General features: G+C 43.3%; 1 protein-coding gene across 2 annotated transcripts in view; it reads left to right on the forward strand.

The window, feature by feature from the left end:
• Positions 1–26,481, forward strand: part of LOC129696145 (RNA-binding Raly-like protein) — a 772,459-nt gene that overhangs the window by 613,603 nt on the left and 132,375 nt on the right. The gene's annotated exons all lie outside the window — the stretch shown is intronic.

The following is a 26,481-nucleotide window of genomic DNA, read 5'->3' on the forward strand; positions in this document are numbered from 1 at the left end:
CACAGATTCACCACCTTCTGACTAGAGAAATTCCTCCTAATTTCCTTCCTAAAGGAACGTCCTTTAATTCTGAGGCTGACCTCTAGTCCTAGACTCTCCCACTAGTGGAAACATCCTCTCCACATCCATTCTTTCCAATGTGTAATGCAGAGAATGGAAATTATTACCTAAATGAGCGATATAAATATGTGTCGTTCATGAAGAAACTTGAATATTTCCAGAATTTGTTTGAGAGAATAATTTACAGAAATTCAAAAGAGATGTGTCATTTTCTTTGCCGAAATAGTAAATGAATAACATTCCTTTGCGAAGGAGAGTTTATTTTGTGTTACATATGTTAAATTCATAACTGTTTATAATTTTACAAGAAGCCCTTTGAGCTTCAAACCTCTATTTCTTTGGAGCGTGGGAGGAAACCAGAGCAGCAGTTCACCATTTTGTGAAAGATATTCAGGAAGAGAATTCAGAAATCAGGTGTGAAGGGACTCAGGAGTGCTGGTGCAGGATTCACCACAAGTTAATTTGCAAGTCGAATTGATAGCAAGGAAGGCAAATGCAATTCTAGCATTTATTCTGAGAGGACTAGAATGTAAAAACAGGGATGAAATGCTGAGGTTTTATGAGGCACTGGTCAGACTGCATTTGGAGTATTGTGAGCAGTTTTGGGCCCCACATCTGAGGAAAAATGTGCTAGCTTTGGAAAGGGTCCAGAGGAGGTTCTCGGGAATTATCTCAGGAATAATTGAGTTAACATATGATACCCATTTAACGGCACTGTGCCTGTACATTGTGCTGGTGAAGAGGGACCGCATTAAAACTTGTCAAGTAATGAAATCCTAGATAGTGTGGATGTGGAGAGGGTGTTTCCCCTAACAGGAGAATCTAGGACCAGAGGTTATAACCTCAGAATTAAAGGACAGATTTTAAGGAGGTGAGGAGGAATTTCTTTAGTCGGAGGGTGGTGAATCTGTGGAATCCATTGCCACAAAAGGCTGTGGAGGTCGTCGATGGATATTATTAAGGTGGAGATTGATAAGTTCTTGATTAGTACGGGTGACAGGGGTTATGGGGAGAAGGCAGGAGAATGACAGTGAAAAATAGATCAGCCATGATTGAATGGTGGAGTAAACGTGATGGGCTGAATGGCCTAATTCTGCTCCTATCACTTATGAACATGAATTTATACCGAATTAAAAACATCTTTGATTGTCAATTATATTGAAATTCAAAATCTAAGCAGTCTATCATTTTGAATACTTAAAATAACCATCCATTTGAAAGTAATCTGAGACTTCCTTATTCTCCCCAAGCCTATGAGTTTTGTAAAAACCAAAATGAACTGAAATTTACTGCATGGGAACTCGCAGGAACATTCCCCTCCCCTCTTCTCGCTGGATGCCTGTAATGGTGGGAACTAATCTGACTATAATTTGTTTCCATAAAGACTGTGAGTGAGTCTGAAGCCTAATCACACAACCACAGTCACCTTGTGGTCAGATTAGGGGAGATTTGAAACCAACTTCAACCAATTTCATTGTGAAAGGATTTCTAACCACATCCGGGCTTCCATTGAAAGCTGAAGATTTTAAGGTTTTGATATTTCTTCCCATGTCCACAGAAGCCCTGCTCCCAAGGACAGAGACCCGCTCAAACATAAAATGATGGATAAGGTTTAGTTTGATTTAGGTCATAAGGTCATGTCATAAGTGATAGGAGCAGAATTAGGCCATTCGGCCCATCAAGTCTACTCCGCCATTCAATCATGGCTGATCTATCTCTCCCTCCTCACCCTATTCTCTTGCCTTTTCCCTGTAACTCCTGACACCCGTACTAATTAACGATCTACCAATCAATGGCTCAAAAATATCCATTGACTTGGCCTCCATAGCCTTCTGTGACATAGAATTCAAGAATTTCACAGATTCACCACCCTCTGACTGATTAAATTCCTCCTCATCTCCTTCCTAAAGAAACGTCCTTTAATTCTGAGTTCAAGTTCAAGTCAAGTTCAAGCTGACATTTATTGTCACATGCACCAATTAAGGTGCAGTGATATTTGAGTTACCATACAGCCAGACAAGGGAAAAGAACACAATCCACAGTAGAATTTAACATAAACACCACCATAATGGAATCAGCATTCTTCACTGTGATGGAAGGCAATAAATTTCAGTCATCTTCCTCCTTTGTTCACCCGCGGACGGAGCCTTGAACCCTCCGCATTCGCCCCCTCGGATGTTCAGGACCTGCCTCAATTACCTCCTCTGGCAGCTCGTTCCAAATACCCACCACCCCGCTGTGTGAAAATGTTGCTCCTCAACTTCCCATTAGATCTTTCCCCCCTCACCTTAAACCTCTGTCCTCTGGTTCTTGATTCCCTTGAACTGGGTAATTGTTGTGGCGTAACTTCTCCATTTGCAGGTTCTATGATTTGCAGTTATTGTTCATCCATTGATTTTCAAATGACCTGAGAATTGTCTGCTGGCATTGTAATTGCCTAATAATGATGCAAATTGATTATTTTTCTCAAAAAGGGCAGCACAACACTATGCATATAATCCTGAATTTATCTGCGGTGACTAATAAAAGTCTCTCACAGATTTGTGCGCTATTTTCAAGCCATTTTTCACTTTTGTTTTTACAACCTCCATATGCTCAAGATTGTGTTGTATTTAAAAAGAGATGACAGGATAGCCGGTTACTAGGAGACGACCAAACTTGGCACTGTCTCCAGCCTATGGTGCATAATGAGATGTCTGGCTCCATTCAGAACTGAGATGAGAGGTAATATCGTAGCATTGAGGGTAGTAAATCATCGGAATTCTTTACCAACTCTACCAACACGATGAGGAGGAATTTCTTTACACTTGGCATGTACTCGCTGGAGGTAAGAAGAATGAGGGGGCACCTCATTGAAACAAACAGCATAGTGAAAGGCTTGGATAGAATGGATGTGGAGAGGATGTTTCCACTGGTGGAAGAGTCTTGGACGAGAGGTCATAGCCTCAGAATTAAAGGCGTTCTTTTATGAAGGAGATGAGGAGGAATTTATTTATTCAGAGGTGGTGAATCTGTGGAATTCGTTGCCACAGATGGCTGTGGACACAAAGTCAAAGGATATCTTAAAGGTAGAGATAGATAGATTCTTGATTAGTAAGGGTGTCAGAGATTATGGGAAGAAGGCAGGAGAATGGGGTTGGGAGGAAGATTTAGATCAGCCATGATTGAATGGTGGAGGTGACTTGATGGGCCGAATGGCCTAATTCTGCTCCTAGAACCTATGAACATGAACTCTCATGGGGTATGGGTTGGTGCAGGAAAGTGACGCTCAGACATCGGTACCCAGACGTGGCGTTGAAGGACAAGAAGCCGAAGCGAAGAAGTGGAAGTCAAATAACCGAACAGAAATGACGGCGAAAAGCCAAATAACCGAAAGCGGGCCGAAAAGCCAAATAACCGAAAGGGCGCAATCCGAAAAGCCAAATAACGGAAAGGGCACGTCGCCGAAAAGCCAAATAACAGAAAGGGCGCAACATCTAAAAGCCAACTCACCGAACGGACGAAACGACGAAAAACCAAATAACGGACATGACGCATCCCTCGGGACAGCCCTACTCTCCCCCCAGGGTCAGCTCTATCCGGCCACGGCCGTCCTCATTCTACGCCACGGCCGCACACATCAGCCGGTCATGGCGGTCGGAGCTCCAGCAGTTGATCTCTGGTGTAGACAACAAAGAGACCAGCTCCTGGTTGATGCAGTGCAGTGACAGAGACACTGTGAAAAAGTATCTCCCCAACGAGGAAAGAGAAAATTTGTTTCTCCCACCACTGCATGGTGCAATAAACTCACTGACTAACCAAACAAAAACAAAATAAATACGAATTAAATAAGTAAAAATAAAGGAAAAGGCGATCGACTGTTGGCTGGCGGAACTGGAAACTGGAAGTAAAAAAAAAGAAATGGTCTCGGCCCAAAACGTCACCCATTCCTTCTATCCAGATGCTGCATGTCCTGCTTTGTTACTCCAGCATTTTGTGTCTATTTTTGGTGTAAGCTAGCATCTGCAATTCCTTCCTGCACCTAAAGATAACCAGTTGTGTTGATAGCCTAAAATGTGTGTGGGAAACATAAAACACCCAAGCAGAAAGTAGAAAAGGCACAAACGAATGCTGAAGAGTCTTTGTGTAATCTGTTACGGGTTCTGCATTATTAGGTTCACACAAATCTGTTCGGGGAGCAATCTGCTCGATTGTTCCCAGCGATCGTAGCATTTGACGCTCTTAAATTGCCTTGATTGCCTTGCCCAAAACTTGTGGTGTGTTCTGATGTTTTCTTTTAACGCTGTCACCTCAAAACTGTGCCTTCAAGTCTTTAATATCTCCACCCCGGGGGAAAGGGTCAGGATGTCTATCCAACCTTATTCACATCCCGTTTCCCATAACTTCCTCAATTGCACCTCCTTCTATCAAAGCCATACCCCGCACCTTTAAATACTCAAATACTACTGGAATCAGTTCATTCATTCTCCAGTGAAGACAGTCCATTGCCTCAGTCCATGATTGAATACCAAATTTGTCAAGCCTTTTTTAAATTGATTAGCTGCACTGTGTTAGTCCATTTGCAATTATGAGAAATCATCGGCATAATTCAAGTCGTTCCATTCTGCAGCTCCTCAGGTCAGAGTTCCTACATTTGTAATAGCTTTTGGACACTTTCTGAGGAGTGCACGAGTGATTCATTACAATTGACCAAACATGCTTAATGGATGTGCAGTGGGCCTTCCCCTTCATAACTACTCGTGAAGTACGAATCTTTAACTTGCCTGTAGGAACAAAATGGAAAGGCCATGCAGAGTTGGTATTTGAAGTACAAGACGATTTTTCTTAGCCATGAAACAAATAAACATACAAAATAGATGCCATTCAGCCATTTGGCCCCTCGAGCCAATACCACCATTCAATATCATCATGGCTGATCATCTGAAATCAGTACTCCGTTCCTGCTTTTTCCCCATATCCCTAGATTGCTTTAACCCTAAGAGCTAAATCTAACTCTCTCTTGAAAACATCCAGTGAATTGGCCTCCACTGACTTCTGTGCAGAGAATTCCACAGATTCACAACTCTCTGGGTGAAAAATGTTTCCTCGTCTCAGTCCTAAATGGCCTACCCCTTATTCGTAAACTGTGACCCCTGGTTCTGGACTCCCCAACATCAGGAACAATTGTTCCTGCATCTAGCCTGTCCAAATCTTTAAGAATTGTGTATGTTTCTATAAGATTCCCTCTCATCCCTCTAAATTCCAGTGAAGACTAGCCCAGTTAACCCATTCTTTCATCATATGTCACTCCCGCCATCCCAGGAATTAACCTGGTGAACCTACGCTGCACTCCCTCAATAGCAGTAATGTCCTTCCTCAAATTGTAATCAATAGACAATAGACAATAGGTGCAGGAGTAGGCCATTTAGCCCTTCGAGTCGGCACCACCATTCAATGTGATCATGGCTGATCATCCCCAATCAGTACCCTGTTCCTGCCTTCTCCCCATATCCCCCGACTCCGCTATTTTTAAGAGCCCTATCTAGCTCTCTCTTGAAAGCATCCAGAGAATCTGCCTCCACCATCCTCTGAGGCAGAGAATTCCACAGACTCACCACTCTGTGAGAAAAAGTGTTTCCTCGTCTCCGTTTTAAATGGCTTACTCCTTATTTCTGAACTGTGGCCCCTGGATCTAGACTCCCCCAACATCGGGAAAATGGTTCCTGCCTCTAGCATGTCCAAGCCCTTAACAATCTTATGTGTTTCAATTAGATTTGCTCTCATCCTTCTGAACTCCAGAGTGTACAAGCCCAGCTGCTCCATTCTCTCAGCAAATGACAGTCCCGCCATCCCAGGAATTAACATTATAAACCTACGCTGGACTCCCTCAATAGCAAGAATGTCCTCCCTCAAATTAGGGGACCAAAACTGCACACAATACTCCAGGTGTGGTCTCACTAGGGCTCTGTACAACTGCAGAAGGACCTCTTGGCTCCTATATTCGATTCCTCGTGTTATAAAGGCCAACATGCCATTCGCTTTCTTCACTGCTTGCTGTACCTGCATGCTTACTTTCATAGACTGTTGTACTTCCCCTTTTCCCAACTTGACGCCATTTAGATAGTAATCTGCCTTCCTGTTTTTGCTACCAAAGTGGATAACCTCACATTTATCTGCATTAAACTTCATTTGCCATGAATCTGCCCACTCCCCCAACCTGTCCAAGTCGCCTTGCATTCTCATAGCATCCTCCTCACAGTTCACACTGCCACCCAGCTTCGTGTCATCTGCAAATTTGCTAATGTTACTTTGAATCCCTTCATCCAAATCATTGATGTATATTGTAAATAGCTGCGGTCCCAGCACCGAGCCTTGCGGCACCCCACTAGTCACTGCCTGCCATTCTGAAAGGGACCCGTTAATCCCTACTCTTTGTTTCCTGTCTGTCAACCACTTCTCTATCCATGTCAGCACCCTACCCCCAATATCATGTGCCCTCATTTTGCCCACTTTCTCCCGCCTTTCTTAAAAAGTGGGATAACAGGCCCTTCAGCCCATCGAATCTGTGCTGACCAGCAATCCTCGCACACTAGCACTATTCTTCTATGCACTAGGGACGAATTTTAACAAAGCCAATTAATCTACAAACCTGTATGCCTTTGGAGTGTGGGAGGAAACTGATCCCGGAGAAAACCCACCTGGTCATGTGGGACCTTATCAAATGCTCTCTGAAAGTCCAGGTACACTACATCCACTGGCTCTCCCTTGTCTATTTTCCTAGTTACATCTTCAAAAAATTCCAGAAGATTAGTCAAGCATGATTTCCCCTTCGTAAATCGATTTGCTGACTCGGACCGATCCTGTTACTGCTATCCAAATGTGTGGCTATCTCATCTTCTATAATTGACTCCAGCATCTTCCCCACCACCGATGTCAGGCTAACTGGTCTATAATTCCCCGTTTTCTCTCTCCCGCCTTTCTTAAAAAGTGGGATAACATTAGCTACCCTCCCATCCACAGGAACTGATCCTGAGTCCATAGAACATTGGAAAATGATCACCAATACATCCACGATTTCTAGATGTATTGACTTTCCGCTGACTGGATAGCACGCGACAAAAGCTTTTCACTGTACCTCAGTACATGTGACAATAAACTGAACTGAAACTGATACATCGATGGAAAATGAAAACTGAATGACGACATTATCTTGGATTCAGTGATTGCTGCAATCAGTCTACAAACCAGCGACAAGTCTACAACCGAAGATTCCCAATTAAAAGACTCCAGTCAAGTGTTCTGAATACTGGAACTGACGCTGAGCTGCTGGGCAAATTATTTACATCCTTTGCAAGATTAAGATGCACAGAGATGAACAACAATCTCTGTAGAAAGCAATTAATCACAGCTGAGTGGTCTGGGTTGTAAGTTTGAATAAAAATGTCTCGAGGTTATTTTTTTGATGTCAGAATTCTCTTTGAGCGTTTGTTTCTACAATAATCACCCACGGTTGATCGATGCATGGAGTTTGCATGGAGCAGGTAGACGCCGTGTTAGTAGTGCTAATTCATTGTGTTCAGTGGAGGAATAGCACAATGAACCACATAGCCTTCTCCTATGCTGGAAATGGCTGCGCCAGGACTTACTTCAGCTGAGAATGTGTAGGAAGGTTTCAACCTTTAATAAGAATGAAATTGTCTGTGAGGGCGGGTTTTTAGTTTTGTTTAGAGATACAGTGTGGAAACAGGCCATTCGGCCCACCGACTCCACACCGACCAGCGAGCAACCGTACACTAGTTCTATCCTACACACTAGGGATAATACACAGAACCCAATTAACCTAAACCGTGAACGTCTTTGGAATGTGGAAGGAAACCGGAGCACCCGGGGAAACCCACGCAGTCAGAGGAAGAAAATGCAAATTCCGTACAGACAGCACCCATAGTCAGCGTCGAACCCGGGTCTCTGGCGCTGAGAGGCAGCAACTCTCCTGCAATCGCCACTGTGCCCGCCAAAGGAAAATCAACGGTTAACTGAATTGTATCTCATCAAACAGAAGCGATTGTCTGGTTTTAGTTTTTGTCAAGCTCCTTTTTGCTAAAAAGCAATATATTTAACATTATTTGCAAATTTGGGCATGTCTGCACTCAATTTTCTAATCATTAATTCTGATCAGGGATGAGTGGTTCAGAAGAGCAGCTGGAAAATTGGTAGGTCTAAGAAGCTCATGAAGATTTATGGTAAAGTTAATAATGATAGATTGTTTTCTCTGGTTGGCAGGTTCGCAGCAAAAACACACATTTTTTATATTTCAAAATCAATTCAAACTATTCATAATTATGAAACATTTATTCGGAAGGTAAATAGATACATTAAATACTTTTCTGTTGGAAACTAGTTTCACAGAACCATTGCCCTTTCCTGGGTTATTTCATCTGAATGCTTTTGTTTTATGGTAAACTTTCCGTATTTATTATCCTTGTAATGCTTCTTATTTTTCTCTGTTGCACACACAAAGTCTATCTCTTTTGTGCCAGTCAGATTCTAGTCCTCTGGGGTGGTCAGTTTTTCCTGCATGCAAAGTTATCTGGGGTTGATTTCTGTGCCAGTGCGGCACAGTGTCGCAGCGGTAGAGTTGCTGCCTTACAGCGTCGGAGACCCGGGTTCGATCCTGACTATGCATGCAGTCTGTACGGAGTTTGTAGATTCTCCCTGTGACTGTGTGGGTTTTCTCACGGTGCTCCAGCTTCCTGCCACACTCCAAAGGCCTTCCAGACATCCAGGTTAATTAACTATTTGGTAAATTTGTAAATTGTCCCTAGTGTAGAATAGTGTTAGTGTGTGGGGTGATCGCTAGTTGGCGTGGACCCAGTGGGGTGAAGGGCCTGTTTCCACGCTGTATCTCTAAAGTCTAACATACACTGCGCAGTTTGCCTCTCCCAAGCCTAAGCTCAGAGATGGGGAACATCAGTGAACAGACTAAAGAGAATGGGTGTTAGGATCAAGAGAGGGACCACACTTTTAGTTTGGAATTGTGTGCGAGGGAAGCATGTTCAATATTAAATGGAGTTATTATGGAGTTTAATGCTGATAAGTGTGAGGTGCTACATCTTGGCAGGACAAATCAAAATAGGACGTACATGGTAAATGGTAGGGAGTTGAAGAATGCAGTTGAACAGAGGGATCTGGGAATAACCGTGCATAGTTCCTTGAAGGTGGAATCTCATGGAGATAGGGTGGTAAAGAAAGCTTTTGGTGTGCTGGCCTTTATAAATCAGAGCATTGAGTATAGAAGTTGGGATGTAATGTTAAAATTGTACAAGGCATTGGTGAGGCCAATTTTGGAGTATGGTGTACAATTTTGGTTGCCTAATTATAGGAAGGATGTCAACAAAATAGAGAGAGTACAGAGGAGATTTACTAGAATGTTGCCTGGGTTTCAACAACTAAGTTACAGAGAAAGGTTGAACAAGTTAGGGCTTTATTCTTTGGAGCGCAGAAGGTTAAGGGGGGACTTGATAGAGGTCTTTAAAATGATGAGAGGGATAGACAGAGTTGACGTGGATAAGCTTTTCCCAATGAGAGTAGGGAAGATTCAAACAAGGGGACATGACTTGAGAATTAAGGGACAGAAGTTTAGGGGTAACATGAGGGGGAACGTCTTTACTCAGAGAGTGGTGGCTGTGTGGAATGAGCTTCCAGTGAAGGTGGTGGAGGCAGATTCGATTTTATCATTTAAAAATAAATTGGATAGTTATATGGACGGGAAAGGTATGGAGGGTTATGGTCTGAATGCAGGTGTATGGGACTAGGGGAGAATACGTGTTCGGCACGGACTAGAAGGGTCGAGATGGCCTGTTTCCGTGCTGTAATTGTTATATGGTTATATGGTTAAATGGGAATTGGGTAATGAAAGGACCACATTGGTTGGAGATTCAGTTGGACTTGCAAGAATGGAAGGACTGACAATTTTGTTCCTGAATTGATAGTGGGTAGGCATTCTGTTTAAGGAGCCTCAGGATCAGGGAATGTTCAGATCACAGGTGGGTGGGATGGGAAGAGAGGTAGTGAGAGGGAGTGCAGAGCAGGGTATACAATGTGGGGAAGAGTAGTACCATTTAATGTCATTGTGGAGGGTTTTCAGGTGGGTGGTGGCAATGGTTTAGTTTATAGATACAGCATTGCAACAGGCCCTTTGGTCCACCAGGTCCACTCCGACCATCGATCACCCATGCACACCAGTTCTATTTTATACCTCTTACACATCCTCTCTCTACACACTAGCCAATTTACAGAGGCCATTTGACCTACAAACATCTTTGGAATGAGTGGGAGAAAATCAGAGGGCCAGGAGGAAACCCACGCAGTTACAGGGAGAACATGCAAACACCACACAGATAGCACCCGAGGACAGGAATGAAGCCAGGTCTCTGTTGCTGTGCGGCACTAGCTCTACCAGCTGCGCCACTGTGTATACTAAATATCAACACAACAGCATGAGTGCGTGTTGGTTCTCATCTGGAGCCTCATTGGGGTGACTATAGTAAGGGTTGGGTTGTTGTAGCCCGGTTCATTGGAAGTGCTTGATCAAAATGGTGCCTTGTTCATCCAGGAGGTTGGGGAATGTGATTGATGGGTGGGTTGGGATTACATCATTGAGAAAGAGAATGATACAGGTCAAAACAAGCCCTTCTGCCCAACGTGCCCTCACTGATCAACATGCCCCATCTACACTAGTCCCACCTGCCTGTGTTTGGTCCATATCCCTCCAAACCTGTCCTGTCCCATGTACCTGTCTAAATGTTTCCTCAACATTGCAGTAGTACCTACCTCAACTACCTCCTCCGGCAGCTCGTTCCATACACCCACGAATCTTTGTTTATAAAATCTAACCCTCAGGTTCCTATCAAATCTCTCCGCCCTCAACCTAAACCCATGTCCTCTGATTCTCGATTCCTCTACTGTGGGCAAGAGACTCTGCGCATCTACCCGATCTATTCCCCTCATCATTTTGTACATCTCTATAAGATCACCCCTCATCCTCCTGCACTCCAAGGAATAGAGTCCGAGCCTGCTCAACTTTTTTCCCATAGCTCAGGCCCGAGTCTTTGTCCATCCAGTTTAACAACATCTTTCCCACAACATTGTGCCCAAAACTGAACACAGAGGAGGCCGGTGGATATAGATGAATGATGGGATTGTATGGGATGTAATTTAATGTAATTGCATGGCCTGTACTCGAATATTACCCATGACCGGGATTGCCCATTTGAGTCCATAGCGTGATGAGATCTCACTTGGAATGATTACCACTAGGTTTCTCTCCAGAAGAGGGAGCGGCACGGTGGTGCAGCGGTAGAGTTGCTGCCTTAACGGCCTGTCCCACTTAGGCTATGTTTCAGACGACTACAGGTGACTGGGCTGTCGCCACATGGTTGCCGGCGTGTCGACCTCAGTCGCCCAAAGCGTCATAGCGTCTTTCTGGTCGCCGCTGGATTTTCAACATGTTAAAAAAATTTCGGCAACAGTCGGCGACAGTGGGTTGATGCCAATGAGCGTAGCTTGACTTCTTCTGACGTAGATGCTGTCGTAGGTTGTTGTCAGGTGACATAGGTTACCGCTGGTGCTGACTTCGGTGAATTCCAGGTACCGGCGACTGAATTGTCTTCAGTTGTCGCCGACAGGGTCATTGCTTGTGGTAGCTTGTCGCGGATGGACGTAGGTTGACTTCGGTTGTCGCCTGTGTGGTTGTAGGTTGTCGTAGGTGTGGTCGTAGGTGGACGTTGTAATGGGTCGCCGGTTGTCGGTAGTTTGACGTCAACTAGGTGGTCGGTTGGTGTAACTTGTCATAGACATTGTTGTAGACATTGTCGTGGGAGGGTCAAGTCGCTGTTTTTTCGACGACCTGCTACAACTATGACAGTTGACGGCAGTCGCCTAAACAATTGACTAAGTGGGACAGGCCCTTTACAGCGCCAGAGAACCTGGTTCGATCCTGACTTTGGGTGCTGTCTGTACGGAGTTTGTTACTTCTCCCTGTGACCGCGTGGGTTTTCTCCAGGTTCTCCGGTTTCCTCCCACACTCCAAAGACGTACAGTTATAAGGTTATAAGCTTTTTTTTCCTTCCTTCTCCCAGCCACCCGCTATCAGTCTGAAGAAGGGTTTCGGCCCGAAACGTTACCTATTTCCTTCGCTCCATAGATGCTGCTGCACCCGCTGAGTTTCTCCAGCTTTTTTGTGTACCTTCGATTTTCCAGCATCTGCAGTTCCTTCTTGAACACAGTTATAAGGTTAATTGGTTCCTGTATATTGAAAAAAATGGACCCTAGTGTGTGTAGGATAGTGTTAGTGTACAGGGATCGCTGGTCGGCACAGACCCGTTGGGCCGAAGGACCTGTATCCACGCTGTATCACTAATCTACACTACAAGAATATTAATTTTCAGATGCAGAACTTTGGGAAACAATCTCTGTGGCACAAATGTCTTAATTGGTGTATTTAGTGCTCAAATAAATAAAAAGAAAAGGGTGGGCAAGAACTGTCCACACACGTAGTCATCAAACCTAGAATCTTATTAGTAATCTTCCAATGTCAGGAACTGTGTTAAGTGCATGCTTTGCCGTGTGTTATTTGATGTGAAAATGTGCGTGGTTTGACAGGTTAAGATTTTTTTGCATATAAGTGATTATTATATTTTCTAACTGCTGACATCAGTTCTTAACTTCGGGAAGGTCCATCATTTTACCTTTTGGCCTTCTCGATATGCTAGGGAAACATTTTACAATGCAATCAGCAGGTCATCACTTAGAAAGCCAAAGGTTCACTTAAGTTCTTTCAAATGATGCTATTTGTCATTCTGAATCCAGAAGCCATGAGAGGCATAGACAGAATGGATGTGGAAAGGATGGGAGAGTCTAGGACCGGAGGTCATAGCCTCAGAATTAAATGGCGCTCTTTCTGAAAGGAGGTGAGGAGGAACTTCTTTAGTCAGTGTAGTTAACCTGTGGAAAGCATTGCCACCGAGCGCTGTGGAGGCCAAGTCAGTGGATGTTTTTAAGGCAGAGATAAACAAATTCTTGAGTAGAACGGTGTCAAGGGTTATGGGGAGAAGGCAGGATAATTCGATTAGGAGGCAGGGATCAGCCATGATTGAATGGCAGAGTGGACTCGATTGACCGACTGGTCTAATTCTACTCAAGATATAGATCTTGTCAACTTGTGAAACAATTTCTGCAGCAAATGATGCATTGCACGCTTATTAACGTGTGCATTTCCCACATTTCACTTACTCGTTTCATGCCGTGCTATTTTTTAAATTATTTTTATTTTTAGAATCAAAATTGTGGTTTTTTTTAATAGGACTGTTAGATGGACAGTGTGCTCTCTGGTTTAATTGTACAAAAACGCTGTGTGAAAACTAATAATGTGTTTAAAAAATATATCCAAGACACGAAATCTTAAAATGTAATTTAAGCGTTTGGCCCGACATGTTTTATACTTGGATCCTGACATGAACTAGTGAGTGCAAGGTAGAGTGTGCACGGTGCATATTTTAACTGGAACAAGCTTTATCTTTGAAACACCCTGTGTAAAAAACGGTTATTTTCTGGTAACCGACCAGAAAAATGGGCCCAGGCCGGCAATCTAATATTTTCATCCCATTTTCCGCTTGACTTGCAGTTCTGCTGCGCTCGGAGGCAGGCTCCGAAGGAACGAGAAAATAATTTTACTTGTCACATTGAAATATCAAGGGTTGTGTAGTGGCAATTTCTAAACTTTTCAATGTCCAGCTTTTAGTTACCATTACTACTTGCGGATGTGGTGGAGATATAGTTTCCGCACTAACAGATAGCAAAAACAAATTCCAGTTATTTCTTGATTAATTGGTCTTCTATTGAAGTAATATACAAAAAAGAAATAATTCATAGCTTTTTGTTCTTATTGTTTCGTCCGTGTGGCGTCTCGTGAACATGAACGTGACCGTGATCGTGATCGTGATCGTGGGAAAAAATGTCCTCACCATGCCTCGAGGCTAACTAAACTCCAAATCTCTGAGTCTGCGCTAGCCTCTCCAGATGAAGACACATGTATCAAATCCCACCTACCAGCGTACATACAGATAAGAACTAGAAATATCTAGACATGACTATAATATATTGACTTAAGCATAAATGGCTCCTACAGGATGGTTTCCTACAGGTGGCATATAATAGTAAGATTAAATGAGAATTTACCAGTTTGAAGTTTGATCTTTATTTTATGAGGAGTTACGATGAGGGATTATGTGAAGATCCCGCCAGCACGCATGCGCGACATTCTTCAAAGCAGCGGAGTGGAATCACAGAAATAGTAATTGAAATAAACATACTAAAGATAAGAAGAACTAGGAAACCAGTTGACCTTTATAATTGAGGGCAGGAGCGGAGAGCACGTAATCCCTCATCGTAACTCCTCATAAAATACAGAGCAAACTTCAAACTGGTAAGTTCTCATTTAATCTTACTAATTTACTTCGGAGTCACGTGAGTGACTACGTGAAGATTTTAAAGCTCTGTGATTTCAAGCCGTGTAACAGCCATGCTTCCCTCACTGCCGAAGTCATCCAAGGGAGGAAGTATGTTATCGTAATTAAACATTAATCCATTTTTTAAAAACAATAATAATATTTATTTTTTAAACAAAGAAAATAACGCTCCCCCGGGCTAAATTATATATTTGCAGAACTTAAAATTCTTACTGCAAACACTGCAGGTTTGGCAATCAGCTTGTTATCAAATATTTGGAAAGTCCTTTCCGTAGACCATCCCACTGTTGCCAGAATATGGTCCATTGGTACCTCCATATTCCTGGCTGCCGATGTTGCTGCTGCCCTGGTGGAGTGAGATTTAAAAATGTCAGTATCCACCCCAGCAGCTCCCAGAACCTGTCTGAGCCATCTTGAGATGGTTTGTACTGACACCCGACCATGTGGCTCTTTGAAGCTAACGCATAGTGCCATTTCGCTCCCTCTTAAGGCTTTAGTTGTGCTAAGGTATAGCAGTAGATGTGACATGACACATAAACGGGGGTACGCCCGGAAGTCCAACGTTAGTCCCGAAGTTCCCGGTCTGCTCTGCTTGACCAGCTCCAAGATTCTGAATGTAATCTGGTCAGATGATGTTACCATATTGTCCAGTCTTAGATAGTGTAGGGACTGGACCCTTTGGGCTGAGACCAAGGCCATCAGCATTACAGTTTTCAGAGTGAGCTGTTCCAGAGACAGGGATCTGGCTGGTGATCAACCCCTTAGTAATGACAGGACGACACTGACGTCCCAGATCTGGGTGTACCTTGGTCTAGGGGGATTGGTATTAAAAATACCTCTCATTAGTTTGGCCACCAGTGGATGTGATCCTATGGACTGCTGTCCTGGTGCCTGCCATAGATAGGCTGACAGAGCACTCCTAGCACTGTTAATTGTGCTATAACTCAGTCCTTCATCGAAGTGAAGGCTGGATAGGCACTCCAGGACGTTCGTAATTGTAGCTGTTCTGTATGCTACCCCAGTCCTTGAGCAGTATGCTTCCCACTTTCGTATGCTGGAGAGGTACTGCTTCTTGGTATGTAGACCTGCATGTTGTTTTAATGCTTGCACCTTTGCTCTTTGTAAGTTTTTGGTAATGCAAAGGTCCAAGTTGAGTAGCTGGAAATGCTGCTACTAATTTCCCAATCACTCTTGCCACCTGTCGAATAGTTGGTTGATTAGTAACTATCAATTTGTTGAAGGCTTGCACCAATTCTGCTGCTTTTTCTTTTAGCAACGTTACAGATATGTGGACAGTTAATTGTGAATCCCAGATAGTCCATAGTTATGGATGGCATCAACTTAGATTTATCTGGATGTATGACAAACCCCAGAGTTTCAAACAAATGTTTGGTAGCTAATATCGCTGATTTAGCTAATTCCAGGGTTTTACCCACTATCAAAATATCATCAAGATATGCCATGACAATATGTTTTTGTTTTCATAGTATTGCCAAGGCCGGTTTTAATATCTTGGAAAACAGTCTTGGGGCTGATGTTAATCCATTAGGCAATGCTTTATACTGCCATAGTTGCCCCATCCAGTTAAACTTTAGGTATCTACGATGATCCTTATGAATGGGTGCTGAAATAGTATGCATCTTTTAAATCGATGCATGCCATGAAGTATCCTCTGGTAATTTATTGTTTAGCAGTAACAAATGTTTCCATTTTTAAATGTATATACCTTTTTTTTTTTTTTTAATATTTTATTTTATTAGAAGTAAGCACAGTCATATGGCACCAAAGTGCCTAATATATATTTTCATAATACATTTTATGTACAACTTCTTTTTTTTTGTTACATTGAAAAAAGATGAGAATAAGAAAAAGAAGTTAGATAGTAAAGGATAGAAAAATGTGAAATATATAGTGTGTGAAGAAAGAAAACGAGTAAATGAAGAAAGTTGAGAGAGAAAATAGTGAAAAGAAAAGGAGATCATTATTTATAGTCTTGACCAACCCTCGTCCAGTCCTGAAACAGTTATGTTTTACAATTGTGTTGCACCATATGATTCCAAAAAAACGACGAATGGAGACCAACTAGTTATGAATTGGTCTGATTTATCCATTAGGAGGAATCGCATTTCCTCAAGATGAGCGGTGTCCAACATACTTGCAATCCACATTTTAAGCGTTGGTATTGATGTACCCTTCCAAAATTTAAGTATTAATTTTTTTGCTATTATTAAACCATAATTAAGGAATAGATTTTGAGACGCGTTCAATTTATTCCCATCTTCCATTACACCAAATATAATCATTTCAGTATTAGGTTCCATTCTTGTCTTGAATAATTTTGTAAGTATTTCAAAAATATCATTCCAAAATCTATAAAGTTTTATGCAGGAAACTAAGGAGTGTGTTATAGTTGCCTTTTGGGCTAGACATTTATCACAAGTGGCGGATATATTTGGATAAAATTTGTTCAATCTTGTTTTTGAATAATATAATCTATGTACAATTTTAAATTGTATTAGATTATGTCTTACATTAATTGAACATTTGTGAATATATATCAGGTATTTTTCCCATTTAACCTTTGTAATTTTTATCATTAATTCCCGTTCCCACTCTTCTCTAAGTACCTCTGTCGATGGTAGGTCTATATTTAGAATACTATTATATAAATAGGATATTAATTTTTGTGAGTCAGCTTCAATATTCATTGCTTCTTCCAATAAGTCAGGAGTTACTTTTTGATATCCTTGTATATATTTTTTCACAAAGTCGCAAATCTGAAGATATTTAAAATATTGGTTGTTTTTCAATTTAAATTTTAATTGTAGTTGTTGGAATGATAGTAGGTTTCCTATTTCGTACATATCCCTGATCCTTCTAATTCCGAGACTTTCCCATTGGTTATATGTCTTATCAATAAGAGATGGTTTAAATAAAGGGTTATTCGCAATTGGCATTAACAGTGATAGATTTCTTAATTTTAAAGATAATTTTATTTGTTTCCAAATTCTTATTGTTAAATGTATATACCTGACAAAAGTATTCAGTGTTGTCAAGTCAATGATGATGCGACATCCACCATCTTTCTTGGTTTTTGTAAAAATATTTGATACAAATTCCAAAGTCATGTTCCATTTTTTCTATGACTCCTTTTGTATGTAACCTCACCAGTTCTGCATGTCCCTCGTATTTTTCCTTTTGTGAGAGTGTAAACTCCCTGTGGGGTACATGTTGAACTGGTGGCATACATTTTTGGATGAATTCAATTTTGTATCCCTGACTACTTTGTAGTGACAGTCAAGAGTGACAGTCCTCCATGCTTCCAAGAACAGGTGTAACCTTCCCAATGTAAGTACAGGCTCTGCATTTTTTTAGGTTCTGGAAGGAACCAGACCCACCTACCTCCATGGTTACCGGTAGTGTGTTCATTTCCTGGGTTTCTGTTTCTTCGTCGGTCGAGGTGTTACTGTGTGGGGTTGGCGCATCTTCCATGGGGTCCGCTCTGGGCCCTGGCCTAAAAAAGACCACCGGGCATGATGTGCGGCCCCCATGCTTTCACCAGCACCCTGGTGTTGACGCCTGCTGGTGGATGCATAGGGGTGCTGCCACCTGGGTTGTGTGGCTTTGCTTGTTCCTGGGCCTGCCCTCATGAGTCCAAGTGCTTTCGATTCATCATCCAGATCTTTAACTTGTTTCGACAAGTCCTTCCCAAACAGCAAGATTTGTGGTTGTGCAGTTGCAGATTTGCACAACCATGCAAATTTGGGATTGAGGGCAGGTCTGATGGCATCCTTCCGCAGGCTGTTTATCTCATACTGTGTGTTGCACAGTAGAGCCAGAGTGTCCTGCTGGTTGTTGGTCATTTCGACCCCATCAACTGAACGAGCATAGGACGTGATAGGACGTCAGGAGCTTCACCTCCTGGGTTCTTATGCCCAACCCAATGTACCCCCAGATTTGGCTGTTAACGGCCGGTACATTGAGTAAGATGCAGTTCTCCAGAGGTGTGTATCTATCCATCGCCTCATTTACTACCTATTCCTGCAGCGGGTGGAAGGACAGGCAGTCTATACTGGCTGCCAGTTTCGACTGCAACGGCCGTCCCGCTCATGGTGTTACCGCAAACCGGTTGAGCACTCCCAGCAGCTCTTCCTGGTCCTGCACTCCCAGCACACTGCTGTTGTCTTCAGCCATGGACCCATCTTCTAGGCAAGCCCAGCCCTGGCCCCCAATGCTCCCCTCTGTCGAGGGAGATGCGATGGACAGTGCCGTATACGGCGCTGTTGTGGGTGTGCGAGCACTCCCACGGCAGGCTTGCTCCATCTCCCAGAGCAAGTCCCGCTGGAGCAACTGCTCCATCAACCGCTCCATGTGGGACAAACGGTCACCTTTGCTGCTCTCGGGCAGCGCGTCTTCCTGACCGGACTCGTCCGAGTCTATCGGCCGGACCGACTTCTGCTTTGCCTTGCCTCCAACCCACTGCGGTGGTTCGATCTGAGCAGCTTGCGGCGTTGGGCTTGGCTGAGCAGAAATTGCGTCGGTGACTGGACCGCAGCGAGTGCGATCCAGGTGCCGCCGGTCGCCCCCCACTGCTGGAACCCTCCTGGGCCATCACAGTCGGATGGGGTGCGACCTTCTTTTGTTTTCTGCCCTTGTCCATTGTTCTCTAGAAATACAGAGCACAACAAGGGTTTTGGCAATAATGACCTCAGAATAAGTTTTACTTACCTGGAGGTCCCATTTTAAACTATTGCAGGAGAGCTTGTTCCCCCGCCCGTCGCTGTTGCACTGCGTGAGACGCTATGTCACGCATGCCTGCTGGCGGGGTCTTCACGTGGTCACTCACGTGACTCCGAAGTAAAATACTGTTTCTTGGGTCTTCCAATTGCAATATTACTACAAATCCAAAACAAAGGGCGGCACACTGGTGCAGGTGCTTGTCTGTACGCAGTTTGTCTGTACGCAGTTTGTACGTTCTCCCCGTTACCTGCATGGGATTTCTCCGAAATCTTCGGTTTCCCCACGCACTGCAAAGACGTACAGGTTTGTCGGTTAATTAGCTTGGTATAAATGTAAAATAATGTCGCAAGTGCTGATAGGATAGTGTTAATGTGCGGGGATCGCTGGTTGGTGTGGCTCGGTGGGCCGAAGGGCTTTTTTCCGCGCTGTATCTAAACTAAACTAAAGTAAACTAAACTAAAATACAGTAGAATAGAGATGGAGGCACTTTGGTTATCCCCGCATAAAACCTTTAAAATAAAATTTGAGTTGAAAACACAACTGTCTTATACACATTAGAAATAAAGAACTGCATATGCTGGTTTGTACCAAAGATAGACACAAAGTGCTGGAGTAACTCAATGGGTCAGGCAACATCTCTGGAGATAATGGATCGGTGATGTTTCGGGCCAGGACCCTTTTTCAGAGTTTGAAGAGCAATCCTGACCCAAAATGTCACCTATTCTTTTTCTCCAGAGATGCTGCCTGACCCGCTGGGTTACTCCAGCACTTTGTGTCTATATTCTGTTTTATACACTTGTTGTTTTGCTTTCTTAATTGCCCCATGTAATATTTAAATTATTATTTCCCACTCTCAAATGTTGTTATAATAACACGTGTTCATTTGTTGAAATAGCCCGTTTTATTCTCCTTCAACTTTTATGCGTTTTTACTTCATAATTCTCGTCTACTTTAGAAATGGAAACAATTGTACACAAAGTGCTGGAGTAACTCAACAGGCCGGGCAGCATCTCTGGGCAATTCAGGTTCTCCAGAGATGATGCCTGAGCTGCTGAGTTACTCCAGGACTTTGGGACCTTTTGTGTTTTAAACAGCATCTCCAGTTCCTTGTTTCTACATGGAATTGTTTGCATTGCTTTTGGTTTTCAATTGCCAACAAATTAGCCCCAAAAGGATTAACCTTCTTGACCTCAATTTCCCATCTGTGGTGAATTAGGAATTCTCCTTCAGGAAATCAACTCTCACATGTCTTTCTGCATACATAGAGGTGACGGCTGCAATGGGCCTTTGTGGCCAGCCGCAGCTGGGACTGTAAAACGGTACCAATGTAGAGCCTCTTGCATATGAACAGTGAGGTGTTCTGTACATTCTGTACTGACCAGAGCCAATTGTACATATAGCCTTGCTGAGCTGTATGCAGAAAATGTATTTAGTTTAGTGTAGTTCAGAGATACAGCGCGGAAACAGGCCCTACGGCCCACCGAGTCTGCACAGACCAGCGATCTCCGCACACTAGAACGATCCAGGGACACACCGGGGACAATTTACAAATCTTTACCGAGACCAATTAACCTCCAAACCTGCATGTCTTTGGAGTGTGGGAGAATCACTGCACCTGCTACACATGACAATAAAGAACCTGGTGAACCGTTAAACCATTGAACATTTTTACTTGCTTCACGTGCATTCTGAATCGGCAAGCTCGGTTCTCACATGTATTACGGACATGAAGCAATCGATGAAGATTCGGTCCTCTATGTCCTCTTTCTCAAGTAAGATATCAGCCATATGAAGCCACATAGCTACTGTTAGTTAAAATCCTATAGGATAAGATTATGAATCTCTATGTTTAAACTCTACAGTGTAAGCTCTTCGAAGCTCTATGTTTAAGATTTACATGTTTGTATAATTAATAGCAACAATTTACATTTAAGAAACATTTAGATAGGTACATGGATACAGTCCAGTAGATACAGTTTTGTTTATTGTCACGTGTACTGAGGTACAGTGAAAAGCTTTTGTTGCGTGTTGACCAGTCAGCGGAAAGACAATACATATTAACATAGAACCATGGAAAATAGGTGCAGGAGTAAGTCATTTGGCCATTCGATGTCATTGACCGTCATTCAATATGATCCTGACTGATTATCCTAAATCAAAAGTGCGTTGGAAGGAACTTCTTCAGAAGGGTCTCGACCCGAAACGGCACCCATTCCTTCTCCGGCAGCTAAAACAGAAATCAGAGATGCTGAGTTACTCCAGCTTTTTGTGTCTATCCAAAATCAGTACCCCCTTCCTGCTTTCTCCCCATATCCCTTGATTCCGTTAGCCCAAAGAGCTATATCTAACTCTCTCTTGCAAACATCCAGTGAATTGGCCTCCACTGCCTTCTGTGGTAGAGAATTCCACAGATTCACAGCTCTCTGGGTGAAAAAGTTTTTCCTCATCTCAGTCCTAAAACCCAACATCGGGAACATTCTGGACCCCAACATCGGGAACATTTTTCCTGCATCTAGCCTGTCCAATCCTTTAAGAATTTTATATGTTTCTATAAGATACCCTCTCATCCTTCTAAATTCCAGTGAATGATCACAATCGAGCCAGTTACACTGTATAGATACATGGTAAGGGAATAATGTTTAGTGCAAGGTAAAGCCAGCAAAGTCCAATTAAGGATAGTTCGAGGGTCACCAATGAGGTAGATAGTAGTTCAGGACTGCTCTCTGGTTGTGGTGGGATGATTCAGTTGCCTGATAACAGCTGGGAAGAAACTGTTCCTGAATCTGGAGAATCTGAATTCTCCAAAATCTGGAGAATCTGAATCTGAATTCTGAAGAAGGATCTCGACCCGAAAAGGCCCCTATTTCCTTCGCTCCATAGATGCTGCCTCACCTGCTGAGTTTCTCCAGCATTTTTGTCTACCTGAATCTGGAGGTGTGATTCTGAGGAAATGGGCCAAATGCTGGCAGTGGAACTAGTGTAGATGAGGCATGTTGGCCGGTGTGGGCAAGTTGGGCTGAAGGGCCTGTTTCCAAGCCATGAGACTCTATGACCCTAACTATCTTTAATCGAAAAATAATTATTTTGAATGAATAACCAGATAATAATGAGGAATTCTCCCACTAATAATGCAATGAATTAATAATTAGATGGTGATGCATTAAATCAATCTTTTACTAGTTTACAGCTAATTTAAAGAGGGAATATAACCTCTTGAGATGCTTTCATGCTGTGATGATTTTTTTTTTGTAAAGCTGCTGACTGACTGAAAAAACGATAGAAAGAAATCCTGCTCATTTTTTCTCTGCATCGACCAAAAATTGCAATATAATGGATTCTGTTAAATTAATATTTCTGGAGGCAGCAATGAGAATAATGGCGCTGATGGAAGGCAATTTGGTCAAATGGAGCAGTGTAATCACTTGGCTCAGTTATACTGACAGTAACCAATTTGATAAAGATGAGAGGCACAGCGCCGTAGAATCGAAAGGAAATGAAACTATCTTCCCCTTCCCCATCACCCATATAAACCATAATCAGTGTATCACAATACTCAGGTTAGGTAATTATTTTAATGGAGAGGATAAGAGCAGACTCGGTTCAAAACACTTTACCCGTGAAGCAACCCCAGAAGACTGCTTTGTTCCTTATGGTTTGCTAAATATTCACTGGAGGTTTGTTTCGTGATTGTGGTTGAGAATTCTAGTTGGATATATTTATTGCATGACCTCTCATCTCGCCCAACCAAAAAACATCTATTTTCAAAAGAAGTAAAAAAAAAGATATTGACTTTTTTTAATACCAACCGGTTTCCTTGCATTTGTGACCTGGGGACTGGTCTTTATTTTTTTTAATTTTAGTTTAGAGATACAGAGTGGAAACAGGCCATTCGGCCCACCAAATCCGTGCCAACCAGCGATCACTGATACTATCCTACACACTAGGGATGATTTACATTTATACCAAGCTAATTAACCGACAAGTCTTTGGAGTGCGGGAGGAAACCAAACATCTCAGAGAAAACTCACACAGTCTTGGGGAGATGGTACAAACTCTGTACAGACAGCAGCTGTAGTCAGGATGGAACCTGGGTCTCTGGCACAGGAAGGCAGCAATGCTATTGCTGTGCCACTTATATATATACCATCTATAAATTGGCTGATGACACTACTGCTGTTGACCTAATCACTGGGGGGGGGTGGTTTCAGGCGACTGTTAAGTCACCGGCAGTCGCCTGTAAAATGATGACTGGAACAGCGGTCGTCAGAGTGGAACACACACACACACACACACACATATCGCACACACACACACACACACACACACACACACACACACACACACACACACACACACACACACACACACACACACACACACACACACACACACACACACACACACACACACACACACATCGACACATCGCTTCCTTCACCAGCCCGTTATTGCAGGCGGGGTAAAGGGCAAGCGGGGGGAGCGCTGTCTGAGTGAAATTCACACGGTGCAAAGCCAATGTGATACAGTCACACACCGCGATGAACAGGATGGCTGGCGCTGTAATTAAGTCGGTGAAAGCACAGTGTACGGGAAGGGTCACGTAAGTCCTTTAAAAGAGAGGGGGGGAGAAGGGGGGAGAAGGGGGGAGAAGGAGTGGAGCCAACTTTTAAGACACCAGAGATACAAGGCTGTGAAGCTCGGCGGACATTTAACATTACCGGTCGGTTATCCTTGGTTCTGAAAACTACTGCTTACTTTTTTTTTCCCCAATGAGCCAATGAAATTCACCGATCAGCACCGGCTACAACCTACGAGAACCTACGGCAACCCTATGACCTCCTGGCGACCCACTACCACTGCACTCACGTCACGAGAATTCTCGCTACTCTCCATGGCGGCTTCATTCTGGTCCTGGTGGAGAGCAGAGCCTGTTTCCGCACTGTATCTCCAAACTAAACTAAACCTGGATGAGTGGTGTGACTAAAACAACCTCATTCAATGTGAGCAAGACCATGTAGCTTGACTACATCTATTGAGTTCAGTAGACTCCCGGTCTGAAGAAGGGTCTCGACACGAAACGTCACCTATTCCTTTTCTGCCTTGAGCCGCTGAGTTACTCCAGCTCTTTGTGTCTAACTTCAGTTTAAACCACCATCTGCAGTTCCTTCCTACACAAAGGAATTTGGGAGACCACGTGCTAATTTGCACTGGTGGGTCTGTGGTAAAGAGAGTTACCAGCTTTAAATGACTGTGTGTTAAACATTTCAGATGACATGTCCTGGGCCCAGCATGAAGATGTAATCACTAATGCCAGGAATAAGTAGGTTAACCTATGATGAGCGTTTGTCGGCAATGGGCCTGTACTCGCTGGCTTTAGAAGAATGTGGGAGGGACCTCATTGAACCATACAGAATAGTGAAAGGCTTGGATAGAGTGGATGTGGAGAGGATGTTTCCACTAGTGGGAGAGTCTAGAACCAGAGGACATGGCCTCAAGTTAAAGGACGTTCTTTTAGGAAGGAAATGAGGGGACATTTCTTTAGTCACAGGGTGGTGAATCTATGGAATGCTTTTCCACATAAGGCTGTGGAAGCCAAGTCAGTGGATATATTTAAGGCAGAGATAGATGGATTCTTGATTAGTACAGGCGTCAGAGGTTATGGAGAGAAGGCAGGAGAATGGGGTTAGGAGGGTGAGATAGATCAGCCATGATTGAATGGCAGAGTAGACTTGATGGGCCGAATGGCCTAATTCTACTCCTATTACTAAGATTAAGGCTCCGTGGATGCATTGGAGCCAGGAACTCTCCCAGGAGACCTGGTGGCCAGATGAATGAAGACCCGGCGGGCCGCGGCCTGTAGGGGGAGCCACTGAGACCCCCACAGCCTCAAGCGATGGCAAGTCTGGCTCATCGCCATGAAGAAAGACCCTAGCGGGCTGCAGCATCAAGGGGAAGCTCAGAACAGGTGTGGACAGAAAGGTCGGTGTGGGCTCAGAGAGCCAAAGGGATTGTTTCCATGCTGTATCTTTAGTTTAGTTTAGTTTAGGTACAATGTAAAACCAGGCCCTTCAGCCCACCGAGTCATTGCCGACCAGCGATCCCCGCACACTAACACCAGTTTGACACGCTAGGGACAATTTACATTTGAACCAGGCCAATTAACCTACAAATCTGTACTTCTTTGGAGCGTTGGATGAACCCAGAGCTTCCCAGAGAAAACCCATGCAGATCATGGGGAGAACGTACAAACTCTATACAGACAGCACCCGTGGTCAGAATTGAACTTGGGTCTCTGGCATTGTAAGGCAGCAACTCTACCACTGTGCCTCCGTGCCGCCCATTATCTCTGAACTAAACTAAGCTAAAGCCCCTGTCCCACGATGCGAGTTCACCCAAGAGCTCTCCAGAGTTTAAAAAAAATCAAGCTCGTGGTACCTCATCACGAGTATTTGTTTACTCTTGGAAATTTTTCACACTGTTGAAAAAACTTCACGAGTTTCCGCGTTTCCCGAGTACCTGCCGTTAGCATTACGAGCCGCTACGAGACATCCACGAGCTCCGACGTACCCGCTACGTACATTCTACGTACTTACCACGAGTTTGATTTTTTTTTAAACTCGGTAGAGCTGTTGAGTAAACTTGCATCGTGGGACAGGGCCTTAACTGAAGACCAATAGGAGCTAACCTTTGTCGCAAGGTGATATCTGGTTACCGTGAACATTGAAAATTGTGAACATCGTTCACTCCCCAGAATTCAGTTGACTTTAAAAGCATCCATAATAATTTGTAAATCAAGCAGTCATGCGGTTATTTCACAATAAAATCTGTCTCTCAACTTCATTACTATTTTAATCCCTGGAATTGCTAAATCTAAGCATTATTCTGCTGGCACTAATCGAATTAGTCTCAAGTAATAGGAATACAGTTTCTGAATTATTTCCTCTCCAACGTGTGATGCTGTCATTTGTGTTGGAAATGTCAACCACGTAAATTGTATCTGTCTACATGGTTTGTATTCATTGCACAGTCTAGTTTGGTTTAGTTTACCCAGAGTTGTGAATCTGTGGAATTCTCTGCCACAGAAGTCAATGGAGGCCAATTCACTGGATGTTTTCAAGAGAGAGTTACATTTAACTCTCCGGGCTAAGGGAATCAAGGGATATGGGGAAAAAGCCGG

The sequence above is a fragment of the Leucoraja erinacea genome, chromosome 4 (genome assembly GCF_028641065.1).
Source record: "Leucoraja erinacea ecotype New England chromosome 4, Leri_hhj_1, whole genome shotgun sequence".
Taxonomy (NCBI): domain Eukaryota; kingdom Metazoa; phylum Chordata; class Chondrichthyes; order Rajiformes; family Rajidae; genus Leucoraja; species Leucoraja erinaceus.